The 10714-nt window shown below is 45.3% G+C and overlaps 1 long non-coding RNA gene across 1 annotated transcript; it reads left to right on the top strand.

The window, feature by feature from the left end:
- Positions 1-564: 564 nt before the first annotated feature.
- Gm40441 lies at positions 565-9058 on the top strand. The gene is made up of 3 exons (XR_872820.2): positions 565-720; positions 2792-2915; positions 8984-9058. It is a non-coding gene; the product is annotated as a predicted gene, 40441 (long non-coding RNA).
- Positions 9059-10714: the final 1656 nt, after the last annotated feature.

Genomic DNA, 10714 nt, shown 5'->3' with positions numbered 1-10714 from the left:
TGTCTGCCTTTGGGGTTGTATGGTCATCAGAAGTCAGTCGCTATTAAGTCTCCCCAATATTTTTCAGGAGTGTTTTCTCTTGATTCCTAAGAGTGGTCAAGGCAAGACAGAAATTAAAGTTGGAGTGCTTCCAGAAAAGCTGGAAGGAGTTCCACACTCTTGCCTGGAGGGCATGCCGGATCAGCGTTCTATTATTTAATGCATAGCACGGGAATAGTCTAAAAAAAACCAGAACTCTAGGTGTGGGGCCTCAAGTAAGGAGATCTCGACTGTAACTGTGGCTTAGAATGTTGACCCTCTTAGAAATAATCCTCCTGCCCAAGGGAAAAACAATCTCAAGTCCCGAAAGAAAAAAAAAAAAAAAATAGAGAAAATTTGGCCAAACTTTCACAAAGGAGTCAGTCAGGTGCAGGATTGTAACACAGAAACACTACTCCACAGCCACAGACAGGGCCTGTTTATAACCAGTAACCACCACCAGCACTTCCTTGGGTTAGCAACAAGCGTATGACATTGTCACGTGACTGCTTCTGTCCTGATGGGGGCACAAGGCTGTGGCTGGCCAGGGCGTTTCTCACTGGGTGGCTGCTAGCACGTGCTCACGTGACACAGGAAGTACGACAAGCTGACCCTGCCAAGTAAACATTCTAGTCTCAGACAAAGGAGCCTCAGTTCCGGCTTCCACTTCCTTCCCTTGTGGCGCCTTTTCAGGGTGTGGAGGTGAGGAACGGGAAGCCGGGGATCCCCCTCTGGGGACTGCCTGGAACCCTCAGCTTCCTGGAGGATCCCAGGCACAGCCCTCTGAAAGGCCTGCCCCTAGCAGGGCTTGCCCTGCTGCTGCCTAACGCCAGCTCTTTTATGACCATAAAATCACCTTGCTGAGACACATGAGAATTGTGACAGGCAGGACAGGAGTGTAGCTCAGCGATGGGGCACTGCTTAGCATATGTGAGACCCCTAGATCCAACCCCCACTCCCTCTAGAAAGCACAGAGAATAGGGTGTGGCTTGGCAGAATATTGTGTTCAGAATTCTCCTGGGATCCGCCAGGTCTTGATGTAGGAATTTATAATGCATGGGATTTTTTTTTTTTTTTTTTGAGAGTAATTAAAGGAATGTTTTAGTGTCTCATCTGAAAGCCTGAAAGCCGGTGAGATCTGAGCTGAGACCTCACCCAGCAGCCCCTGTGCTGGCCTCTGAAGACCTGCCTCTGTGTTTGAGTTTGACCGACAGCCCAAGTAGTCACACTTAGAGTTCCCAGTATTGCATGGCAGTGTCTCATAAGCAGATGTGCTGACACACCATCTGGGGAACTTGATAAAACTAGAAATTCTTCCATAGGAGGCTTTAGATGGACCTGAGAGTCTACTTTTCAAATAAATTCTTAAGTACATTTTCCCCCTCAGGTAATTTCGTTGCTACTGATCTGTGGAACCTATTCTGGCAGTCACTTCAGATGGTTTAAAAAGACAACTCCCCTCCATTTTTTTTTGTGTGTGTAATTAAATTTATAGCTTTAGTGTTTTTAAAATAATAAATTACAGCACGGGAGAGGTAGGTCAGCAGTTAAGAGTACCTGCTGATCCGCAGAAGGCTGGGGATTGGGTCCCAACACCCACACTGGGTAGCTCACAACCACCGGCTTCAGGGAACCTAGTGCCCTCTTCTGGCCTCCTCTGGTACTGTATGCACACAGGCAGAGAAACCTGTAAACAAATAAAACTAAAAATAAACCTTTAAACGATAATAATTATACTATATAATCTGAATTCTGCTATTTTAAGTGTTGGAAGATCTAAAGAATCAGATATGGATTGGGATGTGTGAGAGAAGTAAAATAATTACATAGATGCTATAAAAAGTGGAGAAATGTAATAATCTAAACCAATTTAAGTGTATTTACTTATTAATCCAATTTTATTAATTGAATATCAATAAAAGCAAGAGAAGAGAAACACTTAAACATAGAAAGTTTAAAATTATAATAAAAATGGAAAATGTTAAGAATGTGATAGCAACACAATTCTACATGTCAGAACTGATGGAAGAACTTACAGGATGGGTGGCTCAGCAGTAAATGCACACACACACACACACACACACTTTTTAAAGTTGTGGGATAAATTAAACTGATAATCTTGATAGAAGTTTCTTATTAGTATGTATTAGGTATATACGTGTATATAATAACAGTTTCATTATGACATTTTCCTAAGGGTATTTAATGTATTTCGCTCATATCCAGCCTCTGTCACCCTCTCTTGTCCCTTTCCACTGATCCTTTCCCTCTTCCTAGCCAGTCCCCCTTCTGTTCCCACGTTCCCCTCCCCTTTGGTGACCCAAAGAATTTCACTTTCAGACATGGCATGAGGGCCTGGGCAGCTATGGCTGTTCCAATGAGAAACGTACCCCATAGTCTGCAGCATTTGAATGCTTGGTCCCCACTTGCTGATGTTTCGGGGGAGGTGTGGCCTTGTTGGAGGAAGTCCATCACAAGGGTGGACTTTGACGACTCACACCATTCTCAGTTCACTCTCTCTACCTTCTGCTTGCAATTTGAAATGTGAGCTCTCAGCTTACTGCTTCAGCCACCATCCTGCCTGCCCCCGTGTTTTCTGTTGACGTGGTGGCGGACTCTTTTAGCTCTCTGGAACCATAAGCCCAAATAAACCCTTCCTTCCACAAGTTGCCTTGGTTGTGGTGTTTTATCACAGCAACAGAAAATGAACCAATACAGCACCTTACCAGTGACTATAACTAAAGAAAATGTTTATCTCTCTCCTTTCAACCAGTAACTGCCAACGATCCTCAGGGAGGTGGGCGGAGCACAGGACGAGGCAGAGGGGCTTCCCAAGCCTCCTCCCTCCATGACAGGATGTTGATCTGCCCAAGACCGTACAGACAGTCACCACTGCTGTGAGTTGAAGAGTGTGGAATTCACAGCTCCTCACCTCTTCTTCCAGGTCTCATATCCTTTCCACCCCTCCCCTATGATGTTCCCAAGCCTTGGGAGGGGTGACATTAGCAATCATCTTAAGGCTAAGCATTCAACAGGAACCTGTTCTCAGCACTTTGACCTGTTTGGGTTTTGCTTTTGTTTTTCTGACCAAAACTGATACCAGCACTAATCTGTGATATTCAGAAATCATTTTGACAGGCACAGCAAGCCCATTTAGCAAAGCAACAGCAGTGATTTCCCCACTAGAGCTTATGGCTCTTAATCAGATTTACAGTACCACAAGGGAATTCCTTACTCTAGAGAGCCTCAGATCCAATCAGAAAGCAGTTACATACCATCATAACTCCTCCCTCTTCCCTCCCCCTCCCTCCTTCTCCTCCCTCCTCCTCCTTCTCCTGCTGCTGCCAGGAGGAGCACACCTTGCCTAGTGGGATAGCTTTCTTCTCCAGCAGCCATGGGTAGTACTTTGAAAGGGAGAGAGCGGGAAGGCAGCTTCCATCTGAGTTCCTACTTGATTTGCCTGTGTCATAGCCAGAGCATGTGCTGTCTTCAGCAACAAGGCTGTCTCATCTAGTTCCTGTCTGCTGCAGCTGTGATGGCGATGGCCTACATTGTTTTTGAGGTGTCAGAGGACTCCCTGACCATCAACTCAGGGAAGTAGCTCACCTGGCACTGGGTACCCATGGCTTCTTGGGGTACCTTTATACACCCATACAGTGCCTCTGTTAAAATTTTCTTTTGATTAGTAACTTACCAAATATAAGGGTTATCGCTTTTTCATAATTCTTCATTTTGTAACTCATACTTTTTAATACACCCCTTTTACATGGGTAGGGTGCTGCGGAGAGTGCACTTTTTAATAGCAACTGTGGCTTTCTTTCTTTTTAAGATTTATTTATTATATATGAGTACACTGTAGCTATCTTCAGACACACCAGAAGAGTGCATCGGATCTCATTACAGATGGTTGTGAGCCACCATGTGGTTGCTGGGATTTGAACTCAGGACCTTCAGAAGAGCAGTCAGTGCTCTTATCCACTGAGTCATCTCTCCAGCCCCAACTGTGGCTTTCTTTTTCTTCATTTTATTTTACTTATTTTAAAAACTGGGTCTCACTATGTAGCTCTAACTGTCCTGGCTCTCACTGTGTAGACCAGGTTGGTCTTGAACTCAGAGCTTTGCTGCCTCTGCCCCACCACACCTAACTGGAACTGTATATATCTAAAAGGCTGAAGTTAGAAGAGGGACACAGAGGTGGCTCCACACTTAAGACATGGGTTTGGTTCCCAGCACCCACGCTGGGTGGCTAACAAGGGTGTAACTCCAGTTCCAGGGGACCCAATGCCCTCTTCTGGCCTCTGTGAGCATTGCATGCATGGCCAGTGAACACCCAGGATCCCCTTGTCTTTGGCCCTAGTTCTAGGCTATAGACCTAGCTCCTTACACAGTTGCTGGGGACCCTGACTCCATTCTCATGCTCTAGTTGATGATTTTACCTGCTGAGTCATCTCTCCAACCCCTGAGCTTTCACTTTCAACTGTTCACCAAATAGGAAAACATCCCCAAATCTACATCTAAATGAAAATTCTGAGGGAATTATAAACTTAAAGGTGAGCGGTGATGCTTTTAGAGGGTGGATGTCTTATGATGGGGACTGTTGCTTGAAGCAACAGGCTGTAGAGGAGAAGTCTAACAATGAGAAGAATATATTATCTCAAAATAACAGAATGAAAAGGAAAATTTGTGATAATGTGTTACTCCTTCCAAGTTGGCAAAAACTCCTTAAGTCTGTCCAAACCAGGTTTTGGCAAGAACACGATGGAACAAGCCAAACCCCAGAGCAGTAGATGGAAAGAAATAATGAAGGCCAGGGTGAAAATTAATAAAATGGAGATAAAACAAAAACCAATGAGAGCCAATCAAGGGGAAAAAATTGGCTCTTTGAAGAAAAACAAACAAACAAAAAGTAAAATTTACAAACATTTAACCAAAAGAGAAGACCCAAATTTTAAAATTAAAGCTGTTTAGCAGATTCTAGTAAAATCCAGAGGGTAGTTAGGGAATATTTTGAAAGCTGGAGAATCTGGAAGAAACATATACATTTCCAGATACCTCTGACCTACCAAAGTTAAACCAAAAGGCATTAGCAACTTAAAAAGACTCATAGTGTGTTGGTTTGAATAGGTCTGACCCCCCATAGACTCATGTGTTTGAATGCTTGGCCCTTGAGAGCGTTTCTGTCTACATTCATCGGGGAAATTTATCTATAGTTTTCTTTTTTATGTTATGTCTTACGTGGATTTGGTATCAGAGTAATGCTGGCTTTGTAGAGTAAGTTTAGCATTGTGTTTCTATTTTGTGGAACATTCTGAAGAGTGTTGGTATCCTAACTTAAAGGTTTGGTAGCATTCAGCTGGAGCCACCGTGACAGGCTTTCCTATGTAGGATGTTTCAGTCTCCTTGTTTGCACTGAGTTTGAGTTTGGGTTTTATTGCTGTGAAGAGACACCTTGACCACAGCAACTCTTATCAAGAAAAACATTTAATTGGGGCTGGCTTACACTTTCAGAGGTTTAGTTCATTATTATCATGGCAAGAACCATGGCAGCATGCAGGCAGACATGGTGCTGGAGAAGGAACTGAGAGTTCTACAATCTTGATCCACAGGAAGTGACAAGCGACTGTCTGCCACCTTGGGTATCGCTTGAGCATAGGAGATCTCAAAGCCCAGCTCCCACAGTGACACACTTCCTCCAACAAGGCCACACTTCCTAATAGTGCCTAATACATACCAATAAGAAACTTCTATCAAAATTATCAGTTTAATTTCATCCCACAATTTAAAACAGTGTGTGTGTGTGTATGTGTGTATGTGTGTGTGTGTGTGTGTGTGTGTGTGTGTGTACTCAGTTTTCTCCTTTGTCTTTTATGTACATTCCATAAACTTGGGTCATAGGCTTGTGTAGCAAATACCTTTACTGCTGAGCCATCCGTAAGTTCTTCTGATATGTAAACTTGTGTTGGCATCACATTCACCATTGGAATGGCTCAGAAGAGCGGCAAGGCTTTCCTCTGATGGACCACAGACGGTAACATTGTGTGCAGAGAGTGTCAACTACAGCTTCCTTCTGGATGAGCACAGCCTGAGACGGCTGCTCCCTGTAGGGACTCCCTGCTGAGATTAGTTGATGCTTCTTCTCATAGGACTGCATGTAACAAGTGTGTGGAGCTTCCAGGCTATTGGTGGGTCTCCATCTGAGCACACAGGTCATCTCAGCTCTTCTGTATGTGCGTCTGTCCTTCCTCCATCCCTCTCACCCCAGTCAGATCAATCCCAATGTCATGCAGGTCATGACACTTTACCCCGCTTCTCTAAGCTGGTGACTCCCCACCCCCTAGCAGTTCTTAAGGGGAGAAGGGTTTTTCACTTGGTTTATACGTCACTAAACATAGAGAGTGAATTGAATTATTTATTATGGTGAAACCCACTTATAAATAATCATAACATATTCTATACCTCTCTGGACAGCTGAAAACTGTTAGTAATTCCTCCCGAGGTAGGACATCTGACATTAATGGTGTTTGTCATGTGTTTGGAGAGAACAGCTTGACAGAGCCACAATGTGATGTGCAGCCCAGTATACCCCAGGAAAACTGGAAAATCCCCAACTCAAAATCCTAAGCTTACAGAGAGATGTTGTTTTGGGTGGTTGGTTTGTCTGTTTTAAATCTGGATGGCAGGGTATCGAGCACTGCAACATCGTGTTACATTGTCAGAAGACTGGACACACCTGTTTGAAGACAGAAACAAGCGGCCCTGTCAAAAGGCTTTGCTACTGTTTGTTACTCCAGTCTAAACAACAAGCTCACTTTCTGAGAAAATATATTGTGATTCCTGATCAGCCGGTCAGCCCCAACAGCAAATGTTTACTGAGAGCCTATTACGTGTCTATCATGTCATATCCTTGTGCTATACGTGTAAAACTTTAACGCATCCAATTATGGCAGCCCATGAAGTAGCTATTAGCCTCACCTCAATATTACAGGTGAAACAAACAAACAAACAAACAAACAAAAACAAAAAACCCTGAGGTTTATGTGAGGGAACTGTCCAATGTCACAAGTGAGTGAGGAGCTCAGTTAGAAACTCACCAACTGCTCCACATAGAAGTGATGGCGCTGTCACATGCTGGCTTGGCTTGCTGCACACTGTCACCCTGGGTGATGATGGATATGTGTGAAGGCAGAGCAGCTTGGGCTCAGCCCATCCTGTCCCTTCCTAGAGACAGTGGGGGGATATCTGCTCCCTTCTCTGCTCTCTGCTGGACACTACAGCTCTGTGCCTTTTACAAAGCTGCTAATGTCTTCCTCAATGACTCTATATACTTTATATTGGGAGACAGGAGCCTTCCCTCTTAGTTCAAGTTGCCATCCCAGGCCTTTGTAAGTGCACCATGCTGTAGGTGTCATCGGAGGCTGCATCAGCACACCGTGACTCAGTAGCTGACGTCTCATCTGTCTGGGGGACACACTTATCAATTGCATTGGTGGATGCAAAACAGCTCAGAGCTGTTGTGCCACTGTGTTAGTCAGAAAGGGCTTGGGTCAACAGGAAATACCCTGCTGGTGTGGCTTTTTCTGCCTGTCTCTATGACACAGAGTATCTGGGAAGTAGAACTAAGCCATAGTCACTCCCCCAGTGTGGGGTCTGGCCGGCAAATTGTCCAGATTTTGCTGGACATCAGCACGTGCTGTTCCATTTTGTTTGGTTGGTTTGGTTTGGTTTTCATAGAGTTGCCACCCTTATGGGATTCTATCTTCCAAAGGAACAAACCACTGATCAAAGACATGCCCTAAAGTACTACAGGGAAAGTTAGAGAGTTTATGAGACAAGAAGCTATCACATGGGGTTCAGGAAGATTCCTCGGTGGAAAGCTATGAGATCTGAAAGAAGAATAGGGTGCATTCAGAGTGGGGCTGAGCCAGTGACTCAGTGGCTCAGTGGCTCAGTGGCTCAGTGGCTCAGTGGTATGGAACTTGCCTAGAAAACGTGAGGCCCCAGGTTCAATTCCTGGTAACACACACACACACACACACACACACACACACACACACACACCTAGAAGGACTCAAGCAGGGTGAATGGCCGGAGGAAGAGGAGTGGGAATTTTCATAGGAAAGGCTGAGGGTGAGCGTGGAGAGGTTCCTAGAGCTCTCTATGTTTACTGATCCACATAAGGGCAGAGAAATTTCCTGTGCAAAAGGTGTTATCCTGCCCACCTGGAGTTTGGAAGCAGCCAGCCAGGAAGTAGCCAGCCATAAATAAGACCAAATTGTAGGGAGTACTGTGGAAGCTCCCAGATGACCCCCTCACACCTGAGCAAGGTGGGATCTACACAGATCACCTCACTGGCACGGTTAGATAGAACTAGAGTGGAAGCTGAAGTGAAATCCTCTGTACTGGTCTACCACAAGTTAAAGACAGCTTTAAAAATACTTGACAGTATGAATAGCTGTGTGGGGTTTGGGGTTTGGGGGTTTTTGTTTGTTTTCAAGTCAGCATGCAAACAAAGCAATGGGTCATCTCCACCAGTGCCCCATTCTTCTTCCATATCACACATATTTTATTGCCCTCTTCTTCCATCTCCTTTCCCGCCCTTCTTTGTAGAGGTCTGCCTTCTAGTTTTATGACCTATAGTCACATCCATCCTACACACAAACAGTAAGACCTAGAGTCCATAGGGGAGAGAGCAGCCAGTGCCTGCTTTTCCAGTCAGTCTTCCTGGAAGGCAACTACAACCAGGAAGACTTGGGAGCAGGGCAACATAGGACAGGGTCTGTTTTCCTTCAGGTATGTGCTAAGAGAGAAACATGGAGTGCTCTGTTGTCATAGGAAATTCTCTTAAATATTTTTGGGTCAAAACTAAACATTTGGATTGTTTCATGGTTTGAAATATATATTTTGGACCTAATAAGACTATCCTATGGCAATGTCATATTAAAAGCTGTCTAATCTTTCAATGCAGGAGTCAGTTCCGTTTTTTTCTCTGTCGTCTTCCCAAGTCCCCCAGGGAATCGAACTCAGATCAACAGGCTTGGAAGAAAGTACCTCGTTCTACTTGAGCCATCTGATGGCTCAGTGGTTGCTAAGTACTTTGAAATACCTTCACATTGGATGGTCTTTCTGTCTTATTAGTATGTAATTTTCAAATCAGAAACTGAAGCAAAGTGCTGACTCTTCACAAAGGTCTATGTGTGGAAATGGCTTTCAAACTCAGATCCCCTGACTTCAAGCCCCACCCTGCGACAGTTGAGTCTCAAGATGCCAGGGAGCTATGCTGCCCCCTACTGGGAAAATAAGCCATTGGCCCTCATTCAAAGCACCCTTTGACTGCCACAGCCTGTCTGTACTTTCTCCAGGAGTTGAGTGTAAGACAATCAAAGTCTACATGAACAGAGGTGACAAGAAAGAGCACCGAAGGAAGCGAAGCAGAACGTAATGTAGCCAGAAGATAGCCACGCCCCGTGTCAGTGAGCCTGCGGACAATTGGACATTGTGTCCAACTCCCACAGCTATGGGAGTGTGAGGCTTGCAGTGTGGCGATCTGACCTAGGTGACTCAGGAATGAATGCTGTCATTCACACATACAGAAGAGCTGGCTGGGATCACTCTGAGGGAGGGCACCCGCCATGCAAGCCAGCATGTTTACTTGTACAGCACCAGGAGGAAGTATGGGAGGTCCATGCAGAGGAGCAGGTTCAGGCTAACACAGGAAGAGGAAGCTGTGCTCTACATTGTCTATGCACCGGTCTTTTTCCAAACGTCAATGGTTCAGTCCCACACTCCTACTTGGACCAAGAGAAGGCTTTGCCATTCCTAAGGCTCTGAGACATCGGGTCCTTGATGTGGCCACGCTTGTGTTGGTAATACACTTTCACTCAAGGCTTCCTCGGCCTCCCACAGTTGGGCAGCTCCTGAGATGGTTCTGCCTCTCTACACCATCTTGGAACTTTCCATAAGTCCCCAGTATCTGGCATCTGGAGTGACCAGGGAGCTATGCTGCCCCCTACTGGGGAAACAAGCCATCGGCACTCATCCAAAGCACCTTTCGACTGCCCCAGAAGTTCTAACATGGGCAGTGCCAATCTGGTGTGGGTCTTAGGCGAGTACTCACTGCCTTTTTCCTTCCTGGGTCTCCGTAGTAAGTGAGGCAGTTGTGGTTCCTGAATGAGGGAATGTTATATAGAGGCCAGACAGAGGAGAGGGATTGACAAAGACCGGAGAAGAGGAGAAACTGGCTCACCAGGGGCAAGCAACAGCGCCCATTCTGCCGAAGCCATTGGAAGCCCTCCTGAGAAACAGTAGATAATTACTTTGTTCCTTTTTTTCTCCAAAAGTATATTAATAAGTCCGCTATAAAATTTGAGGGCCTGGGGTCAGTAGCATGGCTCATGCTCCACAAGCCTGTGGCCTGAGCTGGATCCCTGGGGTCCACATAAAGGCAGGAAAACAGTCTCTCCACAGGTTGCTCTCTCATTCCCATACAGACACACACACACACACACACACACACACACACACACACACACTCACACACTCACACACACACACTCACACACTTACCCCACAACAACAACAACAACAACAACAACACACACGCACACATCAATATTTTTTAAAACGTTGATATTCTGCTCAGTGGGTTTCTTGGAGATAGAGCGTTATGGATGCCATAGGGTGGGCAACAAGCTTCCTT

Source organism: Mus musculus, chromosome 12 (genome assembly GCF_000001635.26).
Source record: "Mus musculus strain C57BL/6J chromosome 12, GRCm38.p6 C57BL/6J".
NCBI lineage: Eukaryota > Metazoa > Chordata > Mammalia > Rodentia > Muridae > Mus > Mus musculus.
The sequence above is the reverse complement of the archived record's forward strand: the minus strand, read 5'-3'. Positions and strand labels throughout refer to the sequence as shown.